At 42.8% G+C, this 10220-nt stretch overlaps 9 non-coding genes across 9 annotated transcripts; all 9 read left to right on the top strand.

The window, feature by feature from the left end:
* The first annotated feature begins 565 nt into the window (after positions 1 to 565).
* Positions 566 to 729, top strand: LOC121366885. Its single transcript, XR_005957251.1, has one exon. It is a non-coding gene; the product is annotated as a U1 spliceosomal RNA (small nuclear RNA).
* A 963-nt stretch (positions 730 to 1692) lies between these two features.
* Positions 1693 to 1856, top strand: LOC121366884. The gene has a single exon (XR_005957250.1). It is a non-coding gene; the product is annotated as a U1 spliceosomal RNA (small nuclear RNA).
* A 963-nt stretch (positions 1857 to 2819) lies between these two features.
* LOC121366883 lies at positions 2820 to 2983 on the top strand. The gene has a single exon (XR_005957249.1). It is a non-coding gene; the product is annotated as a U1 spliceosomal RNA (small nuclear RNA).
* Positions 2984 to 3945: 962 nt separating this feature from the next.
* On the top strand, positions 3946 to 4109 carry LOC121366890. The gene has a single exon (XR_005957256.1). It is a non-coding gene; the product is annotated as a U1 spliceosomal RNA (small nuclear RNA).
* A 958-nt stretch (positions 4110 to 5067) lies between these two features.
* On the top strand, positions 5068 to 5231 carry LOC121366889. Its single transcript, XR_005957255.1, has one exon. It is a non-coding gene; the product is annotated as a U1 spliceosomal RNA (small nuclear RNA).
* Positions 5232 to 6184: 953 nt separating this feature from the next.
* Positions 6185 to 6347, top strand: LOC121366886. Its single transcript, XR_005957252.1, has one exon. It is a non-coding gene; the product is annotated as a U1 spliceosomal RNA (small nuclear RNA).
* A 961-nt stretch (positions 6348 to 7308) lies between these two features.
* On the top strand, positions 7309 to 7472 carry LOC121366888. Its single transcript, XR_005957254.1, has one exon. It is a non-coding gene; the product is annotated as a U1 spliceosomal RNA (small nuclear RNA).
* A 956-nt stretch (positions 7473 to 8428) lies between these two features.
* On the top strand, positions 8429 to 8592 carry LOC121366887. Its single transcript, XR_005957253.1, has one exon. It is a non-coding gene; the product is annotated as a U1 spliceosomal RNA (small nuclear RNA).
* Positions 8593 to 9548: 956 nt separating this feature from the next.
* Positions 9549 to 9712, top strand: LOC121366882. Its single transcript, XR_005957248.1, has one exon. It is a non-coding gene; the product is annotated as a U1 spliceosomal RNA (small nuclear RNA).
* Positions 9713 to 10220: the final 508 nt, after the last annotated feature.

Genomic DNA, 10220 nt, shown 5'->3' with positions numbered 1-10220 from the left:
TTTCGCTTGTGTGTGTTTTTGTTGTATTCGTTTGGTCGCCGTCAGACTAAATTAAACTTGCGTATTTTCTTTTACGGTGCTACCGTTGTCATGTGTTGTTTGTTGTAATCACAATTTATTGTTTTGTAATTACGTAGATTGAGTTGTGTATAGAGTGACCGTGTGTTGACGGTGAATATTTAAACCACATGGTCATAGACATTGCTATACGGTGCTTTTACATATATTATTCGTGTGGCGTGTTTGTTTTCTAGTTCCTCTTTACTGTTTTAACATTAGCATTCAATATACATTTAGTGTCAGCGCTACGCTTAAATGTGACAATTCGTAATGGATGTGTATTGCGACTTGCTTGTAAACTGAATAAGTAAAGCGAAAATCATCTCAGTTTGGAATCAAAATGTACCACTTGTAAACTGGAGGTAATGAGTGTCGGTGCTTTGGATGATTGCCACCCGTCTGTCTAGACGGGCGTATTTACGGCACCAACTAGTGCGAAGAAAGAGACACCGTCTCTTGGTGGCTCAAAGCGACCACTCAAATGAGCCTTCTGCCAAGACCAAGCATACTTACCTGGTACGGGAGGCACCCTGATCCGCTAGGTGGTCCTCCCAGGGCGAGGCCTAACCATTGCACCTCGGATGGGCTGACCCCTGCGATCGCCCCAAATGTGGGCGACTCGAGTACGAAATTTTTTAGTGTGGGGGTCTGCGTTCGCGCTAACCCCCGAAATCAAAAGTAAAAATAGTTTTCATAAACATATTTAATTGTTGTTTATAGATGTTTTGTTTTAGTCATTTGTTCATCGTCAGTCTGGGATCGCGCTTCCGCCTCCCCGAAAATCAAAGGTTGAAATAGTTCAAATAAACATATTTCACTTGCAATTGTGTGTGTTTTATTAATCTATTCTCTGTCAGTTTGCGACTGCACTACCCTCCCAACCCCCGAAGATCAAAGGTTAAAATAGTTCCAATAAACATATATCACTTGTGTATGTTTTGTTTTATTCATTTATTCTGTCAGTCTGCGACTGCACTACCCTGCCCCGCCCCACCCCCACTCCCACCCCCACCCCACCCCCACCCCCACCCCCGAAAATGAAACGTTAAAACTGTTCTAATAAACATATTTCGCTTGTGTGTGTTTTTGTTGTATTCGTTTGGTCGCCGTCAGACTAAATTAAACTTGCGTATTTTCTTTTACGGTGCTACCGTTGTCATGTGTTGTTGTTGTAATCACAATTTATTGTTTTGTAATTACGTAGATTGAGTTGTGTATAGAGTGACCGTGTGTTGACGGTGAATATTTAAACCACATGGTCATAGACATTGCTATACGGTGCTTTTACATATATTATTCGTGTGGCGTGTTTGTTTTCTAGTTCCTCTTTACTGTTTTAACATTAGCATTCAATATACATTTAGTGTCAGCGCTACGCTTAAATGTGACAATTCGTAATGGATGTGTATTGCGACTTGCTTGTAAACTGAATAAGTAAAGCGAAAATCATCTCAGTTTGGAATCAAAATGTACCACTTGTAAACTGGAGGTAATGAGTGTCGGTGCTTTGGATGATTGCCACCCGTCTGTCTAGACGGGCGTATTTACGGCACCAACTAGTGCGAAGAAAGAGACACCGTCTCTTGGTGGCTCAAAGCGACCACTCAAATGAGCCTTCTGCCAAGACCAAGCATACTTACCTGGTACGGGAGGCACCCTGATCCGCTAGGTGGTCCTCCCAGGGCGAGGCCTAACCATTGCACCTCGGATGGGCTGACCCCTGCGATCGCCCCAAATGTGGGCGACTCGAGTACGAAATTTTTTAGTGTGGGGGTCTGCGTTCGCGCTAACCCCCGAAATCAAAAGTAAAAATAGTTTTCATAAACATATTTAATTGTTGTTTATAGATGTTTTGTTTTAGTCATTTGTTCATCGTCAGTCTGGGATCGCGCTTCCGCCTCCCCGAAAATCAAAGGTTGAAATAGTTCAAATAAACATATTTCACTTGCAATTGTGTGTGTTTTATTAATCTATTCTCTGTCAGTTTGCGACTGCACTACCCTCCCAACCCCCGAAGATCAAAGGTTAAAATAGTTCCAATAAACATATATCACTTGTGTATGTTTTGTTTTATTCATTTATTCTGTCAGTCTGCGACTGCACTACCCTGCCCCGCCCCCCCCCCCCCCCCCCCCCCCCCCCCCCCCCCCCCACCCCCGAAAATGAAACGTTAAAACTGTTCCTAATAAACATATTTCGCTTGTGTGTGTTTTTGTTGTATTCGTTTGGTCGCCGTCAGACTAAATTAAACTTGCGTATTTTCTTTTACGGTGCTACCGTTGTCATGTGTTGTTTGTTGTAATCACAATTTATTGTTTTGTAATTACGTAGATTGAGTTGTGTATAGAGTGACCGTGTGTTGACGGTGAATATTTAAACCACATGGTCATAGACATTGCTATACGGTGCTTTTACATATATTATTCGTGTGGCGTGTTTGTTTTCTAGTTCCTCTTTACTGTTTTAACATTAGCATTCAATATACATTTAGTGTCAGCGCTACGCTTAAATGTGACAATTCGTAATGGATGTGTATTGCGACTTGCTTGTAAACTGAATAAGTAAAGCGAAAATCATCTCAGTTTGGAATCAAAATGTACCACTTGTAAACTGGAGGTAATGAGTGTCGGTGCTTTGGATGATTGCCACCCGTCTGTCTAGACGGGCGTATTTACGGCACCAACTAGTGCGAAGAAAGAGACACCGTCTCTTGGTGGCTCAAAGCGACCACTCAAATGAGCCTTCTGCCAAGACCAAGCATACTTACCTGGTACGGGAGGCACCCTGATCCGCTAGGTGGTCCTCCCAGGGCGAGGCCTAACCATTGCACCTCGGATGGGCTGACCCCTGCGATCGCCCCAAATGTGGGCGACTCGAGTACGAAATTTTTTAGTGTGGGGGTCTGCGTTCGCGCTAACCCCCGAAATCAAAAGTAAAAATAGTTTTCATAAACATATTTAATTGTTGTTTATAGATGTTTTGTTTTAGTCATTTGTTCATCGTCAGTCTGGGATCGCGCTTCCGCCTCCCCGAAAATCAAAGGTTGAAATAGTTCAAATAAACATATTTCACTTGCAATTGTGTGTGTTTTATTAATCTATTCTCTGTCAGTTTGCGACTGCACTACCCTCCCAACCCCCGAAGATCAAAGGTTAAAATAGTTCCAATAAACATATATCACTTGTGTATGTTTTGTTTTATTCATTTATTCTGTCAGTCTGCGACTGCACTACCCTGCCCCGCCCCCCCCCCCCCCCCCCCCCCCCCCCCCCCCCCCCCACCCCCGAAAATGAAACGTTAAAACTGTTCTAATAAACATATTTCGCTTGTGTGTGTTTTTGTTGTATTCGTTTGGTCGCCGTCAGACTAAATTAAACTTGCGTATTTTCTTTTACGGTGCTACCGTTGTCATGTGTTGTTTGTTGTAATCACAATTTATTGTTTTGTAATTACGTAGATTGAGTTGTGTATAGAGTGACCGTGTGTTGACGGTGAATATTTAAACCACATGGTCATAGACATTGCTATACGGTGCTTTTACATATATTATTCGTGTGGCGTGTTTGTTTTCTAGTTCCTCTTTACTGTTTTAACATTAGCATTCAATATACATTTAGTGTCAGCGCTACGCTTAAATGTGACAATTCGTAATGGATGTGTATTGCGACTTGCTTGTAAACTGAATAAGTAAAGCGAAAATCATCTCAGTTTGGAATCAAAATGTACCACTTGTAAACTGGAGGTAATGAGTGTCGGTGCTTTGGATGATTGCCACCCGTCTGTCTAGACGGGCGTATTTACGGCACCAACTAGTGCGAAGAAAGAGACACCGTCTCTTGGTGGCTCAAAGCGACCACTCAAATGAGCCTTCTGCCAAGACCAAGCATACTTACCTGGTACGGGAGGCACCCTGATCCGCTAGGTGGTCCTCCCAGGGCGAGGCCTAACCATTGCACCTCGGATGGGCTGACCCCTGCGATCGCCCCAAATGTGGGCGACTCGAGTACGAAATTTTTTAGTGTGGGGGTCTGCGTTCGCGCTAACCCCCGAAATCAAAAGTAAAAATAGTTTTCATAAACATATTTAATTGTTGTTTATAGATGTTTTGTTTTAGTCATTTGTTCATCGTCAGTCTGGGATCGCGCTTCCGCCTCCCCGAAAATCAAAGGTTGAAATAGTTCAAATTAAACATATTTCACTTGCAATTGTGTGTGTTTTATTAATCTATTCTCTGTCAGTTTGCGACTGCACTACCCTCCCAACCCCCGAAGATCAAAGGTTAAAATAGTTCCAATAAACATATATCACTTGTGTATGTTTTGTTTTATTCATTTATTCTGTCAGTCTGCGACTGCACTACCCTGCCCCGCCCCACCCCCACTCCCACCCCCACCCCCACCCCCCCCCGAAAATGAAACGTTAAAACTGTTCTAATAAACATATTTCGCTTGTGTGTGTTTTTGTTGTATTCGTTTGGTCGCCGTCAGACTAAATTAAACTTGCGTATTTTCTTTTACGGTGCTACCGTTGTCATGTGTTGTTTGTTGTAATCACAATTTATTGTTTTGTAATTACGTAGATTGAGTTGTGTATAGAGTGACCGTGTGTTGACGGTGAATATTTAAACCACATGGTCATAGACATTGCTATACGGTGCTTTTACATATATTATTCGTGTGGCGTGTTTGTTTTCTAGTTCCTCTTTACTGTTTTAACATTAGCATTCAATATACATTTAGTGTCAGCGCTACGCTTAAATGTGACAATTCGTAATGGATGTGTATTGCGACTTGCTTGTAAACTGAATAAGTAAAGCGAAAATCATCTCAGTTTGGAATCAAAATGTACCACTTGTAAACTGGAGGTAATGAGTGTCGGTGCTTTGGATGATTGCCACCCGTCTGTCTAGACGGGCGTATTTACGGCACCAACTAGTGCGAAGAAAGAGACACCGTCTCTTGGTGGCTCAAAGCGACCACTCAAATGAGCCTTCTGCCAAGACCAAGCATACTTACCTGGTACGGGAGGCACCCTGATCCGCTAGGTGGTCCTCCCAGGGCGAGGCCTAACCATTGCACCTCGGATGGGCTGACCCCTGCGATCGCCCCAAATGTGGGCGACTCGAGTACGAAATTTTTTAGTGTGGGGGTCTGCGTTCGCGCTAACCCCCGAAATCAAAAGTAAAAATAGTTTTCATAAACATATTTAATTGTTGTTTATAGATGTTTTGTTTTAGTCATTTGTTCATCGTCAGTCTGGGATCGCGCTTCCGCCTCCCCGAAAATCAAAGGTTGAAATAGTTCAAATAAACATATTTCACTTGCAATTGTGTGTGTTTTATTAATCTATTCTCTGTCAGTTTGCGACTGCACTACCCTCCCAACCCCCGAAGATCAAAGGTTAAAATAGTTCCAATAAACATATATCACTTGTGTATGTTTTGTTTTATTCATTTATTCTGTCAGTCTGCGACTGCACTACCCTGCCCCGCCCCACCCCCACTCCCACCCCCACCCCCACCCCCGAAAATGAAACGTTAAAACTGTTCTAATAAACATATTTCGCTTGTGTGTGTTTTTGTTGTATTCGTTTGGTCGCCGTCAGACTAAATTAAACTTGCGTATTTTCTTTTACGGTGCTACCGTTGTCATGTGTTGTTTGTTGTAATCACAATTTATTGTTTTGTAATTACGTAGATTGAGTTGTGTATAGAGTGACCGTGTGTTGACGGTGAATATTTAAACCACATGGTCATAGACATTGCTATACGGTGCTTTTACATATATTATTCGTGTGGCGTGTTTGTTTTCTAGTTCCTCTTTACTGTTTTAACATTAGCATTCAATATACATTTAGTGTCAGCGCTACGCTTAAATGTGACAATTCGTAATGGATGTGTATTGCGACTTGCTTGTAAACTGAATAAGTAAAGCGAAAATCATCTCAGTTTGGAATCAAAATGTACCACTTGTAAACTGGAGGTAATGAGTGTCGGTGCTTTGGATGATTGCCACCCGTCTGTCTAGACGGGCGTATTTACGGCACCAACTAGTGCGAAGAAAGAGACACCGTCTCTTGGTGGCTCAAAGCGACCACTCAAATGAGCCTTCTGCCAAGACCAAGCATACTTACCTGGTACGGGAGGCACCCTGATCCGCTAGGTGGTCCTCCCAGGGCGAGCCTAACCATTGCACCTCGGATGGGCTGACCCCTGCGATCGCCCCAAATGTGGGCGACTCGAGTACGAAATTTTTTAGTGTGGGGGTCTGCGTTCGCGCTAACCCCCGAAATCAAAAGTAAAAATAGTTTTCATAAACATATTTAATTGTTGTTTATAGATGTTTTGTTTTAGTCATTTGTTCATCGTCAGTCTGGGATCGCGCTTCCGCCTCCCCGAAAATCAAAGGTTGAAATAGTTCAAATAAACATATTTCACTTGCAATTGTGTGTGTTTTATTAATCTATTCTCTGTCAGTTTGCGACTGCACTACCCTCCCAACCCCCGAAGATCAAAGGTTAAAATAGTTCCAATAAACATATATCACTTGTGTATGTTTTGTTTTATTCATTTATTCTGTCAGTCTGCGACTGCACTACCCTGCCCCCCCCCCCCCCCCCCCCCCCCCCCCCCCCCCCCCCCCCACCCCCGAAAATGAAACGTTAAAACTGTTCTAATAAACATATTTCGCTTGTGTGTGTTTTTGTTGTATTCGTTTGGTCGCCGTCAGACTAAATTAAACTTGCGTATTTTCTTTTACGGTGCTACCGTTGTCATGTGTTGTTTGTTGTAATCACAATTTATTGTTTTGTAATTACGTAGATTGAGTTGTGTATAGAGTGACCGTGTGTTGACGGTGAATATTTAAACCACATGGTCATAGACATTGCTATACGGTGCTTTTACATATATTATTCGTGTGGCGTGTTTGTTTTCTAGTTCCTCTTTACTGTTTTAACATTAGCATTCAATATACATTTAGTGTCAGCGCTACGCTTAAATGTGACAATTCGTAATGGATGTGTATTGCGACTTGCTTGTAAACTGAATAAGTAAAGCGAAAATCATCTCAGTTTGGAATCAAAATGTACCACTTGTAAACTGGAGGTAATGAGTGTCGGTGCTTTGGATGATTGCCACCCGTCTGTCTAGACGGGCGTATTTACGGCACCAACTAGTGCGAAGAAAGAGACACCGTCTCTTGGTGGCTCAAAGCGACCACTCAAATGAGCCTTCTGCCAAGACCAAGCATACTTACCTGGTACGGGAGGCACCCTGATCCGCTAGGTGGTCCTCCCAGGGCGAGGCCTAACCATTGCACCTCGGATGGGCTGACCCCTGCGATCGCCCCAAATGTGGGCGACTCGAGTACGAAATTTTTTAGTGTGGGGGTCTGCGTTCGCGCTAACCCCCGAAATCAAAAGTAAAAATAGTTTTCATAAACATATTTAATTGTTGTTTATAGATGTTTTGTTTTAGTCATTTGTTCATCGTCAGTCTGGGATCGCGCTTCCGCCTCCCCGAAAATCAAAGGTTGAAATAGTTCAAATAAACATATTTCACTTGCAATTGTGTGTGTTTTATTAATCTATTCTCTGTCAGTTTGCGACTGCACTACCCTCCCAACCCCCGAAGATCAAAGGTTAAAATAGTTCCAATAAACATATATCACTTGTGTATGTTTTGTTTTATTCATTTATTCTGTCAGTCTGCGACTGCACTACCCTGCCCCGCCCCACCCCCACTCCCACCCCCACCCCCACCCCCCCCGAAAATGAAACGTTAAAACTGTTCTAATAAACATATTTCGCTTGTGTGTGTTTTTGTTGTATTCGTTTGGTCGCCGTCAGACTAAATTAAACTTGCGTATTTTCTTTTACGGTGCTACCGTTGTCATGTGTTGTTTGTTGTAATCACAATTTATTGTTTTGTAATTACGTAGATTGAGTTGTGTATAGAGTGACCGTGTGTTGACGGTGAATATTTAAACCACATGGTCATAGACATTGCTATACGGTGCTTTTACATATATTATTCGTGTGGCGTGTTTGTTTTCTAGTTCCTCTTTACTGTTTTAACATTAGCATTCAATATACATTTAGTGTCAGCGCTACGCTTAAATGTGACAATTCGTAATGGATGTGTATTGCGACTTGCTTGTAAACTGAATAAGTAAAGCGAAAATCATCTCAGTTTGGAATCAAAATGTACCACTTGTAAACTGGAGGTAATGAGTGTCGGTGCTTTGGATGATTGCCACCCGTCTGTCTAGACGGGCGTATTTACGGCACCAACTAGTGCGAAGAAAGAGACACCGTCTCTTGGTGGCTCAAAGCGACCACTCAAATGAGCCTTCTGCCAAGACCAAGCATACTTACCTGGTACGGGAGGCACCCTGATCCGCTAGGTGGTCCTCCCAGGGCGAGGCCTAACCATTGCACCTCGGATGGGCTGACCCCTGCGATCGCCCCAAATGTGGGCGACTCGAGTACGAAATTTTTTAGTGTGGGGGTCTGCGTTCGCGCTAACCCCCGAAATCAAAAGTAAAAATAGTTTTCATAAACATATTTAATTGTTGTTTATAGATGTTTTGTTTTAGTCATTTGTTCATCGTCAGTCTGGGATCGCGCTTCCGCCTCCCCGAAAATCAAAGGTTGAAATAGTTCAAATAAACATATTTCACTTGCATTGTGTGTGTTTTATTAATCTATTCTCTGTCAGTTTGCGACTGCACTACCCTCCCAACCCCCGAAGATCAAAGGTTAAAATAGTTCCAATAAACATATATCACTTGTGTATGTTTTGTTTTATTCATTTATTCTGTCAGTCTGCGACTGCACTACCCTGCCCCGCCCCACCCCCACTCCCACCCCCACCCCCACCCCCCCCCGAAAATGAAACGTTAAAACTGTTCTAATAAACATATTTCGCTTGTGTGTGTTTTTGTTGTATTCGTTTGGTCGCCGTCAGACTAAATTAAACTTGCGTATTTTCTTTTACGGTGCTACCGTTGTCATGTGTTGTTTGTTGTAATCACAATTTATTGTTTTGTAATTACGTAGATTGAGTTGTGTATAGAGTGACCGTGTGTTGACGGTGAATATTTAAACCACATGGTCATAGACATTGCTATACGGTGCTTTTACATATATTATTCGTGTGGCGTGTTTGTTTTCTAGTTCCTCTTTACTGTTTTAACATTAGCATTCAATATACATTTAGTGTCAGCGCTACGCTTAAATGTGACAATTCGTAATGGATGTGTATTGCGACTTGCTTGTAAACTGAATAAGTAAAGCGAAAATCATCTCAGTTTGGAATCAAAATGTACCACTTGTAAACTGGAGGTAATGAGTGTCGGTGCTTTGGATGATTGCCACCCGTCTGTCTAGACGGGCGTATTTACGGCACCAACTAGTGCGAAGAAAGAGACACCGTCTCTTGGTGGCTCAAAGCGACCACTCAAATGAGCCTTCTGCCAAGACCAAGCATACTTACCTGGTACGGGAGGCACCCTGATCCGCTAGGTGGTCCTCCCAGGGCGAGGCCTAACCATTGCACCTCGGATGGGCTGACCCCTGCGATCGCCCCAAATGTGGGCGACTCGAGTACGAAATTTTTTAGTGTGGGGGTCTGCGTTCGCGCTAACCCCCGAAATCAAAAGTAAAAATAGTTTTCATAAAAAATATTTAATTGTTGTTTATAGATGTTTTGTTTTAGTCATTTGTTCATCGTCAGTCTGGGATCGCGCTTCCGCCTCCCCGAAAATCAAAGGTTGAAATAGTTCAAATAAACATATTTCACTTGCAATTGTGTGTGTTTTATTAATCTATTCTCTGTCAGTTTGCGACTGCACTACCCTCCCACCCCCCGAAGATCAAAGGTTAAAATAGTTCCAATAAACATATATCACTTGTGTATGTTTTGTTTTATTCATTTATTCTGTCAGTCTGCGACTGCACTACCCTGCCCCGCCCCACCCCCACTCCCACCCCCACCCCCCCCCCCCCCCCCCCCGAAAATGAAACGTTAAAACTGTTCTAATAAACATATTTCGCTTGTGTGTGTTTTTGTGTATTCGTTTGGTCGCCGTCAGACTAAATTAAACTTGCGTATTTTCTTTTACGGTGCTACCGTTGTCATGTGTTGTTTGTTGTAATCA

Source organism: Gigantopelta aegis, unplaced genomic scaffold (genome assembly GCF_016097555.1).
Source record: "Gigantopelta aegis isolate Gae_Host unplaced genomic scaffold, Gae_host_genome ctg7638_pilon_pilon, whole genome shotgun sequence".
Taxonomy (NCBI): Eukaryota; Metazoa; Mollusca; class Gastropoda; order Neomphalida; family Peltospiridae; genus Gigantopelta; species Gigantopelta aegis.
Note: the sequence above shows the minus strand (reverse complement) of the source record. Positions and strands in the feature narration are given on the sequence as shown.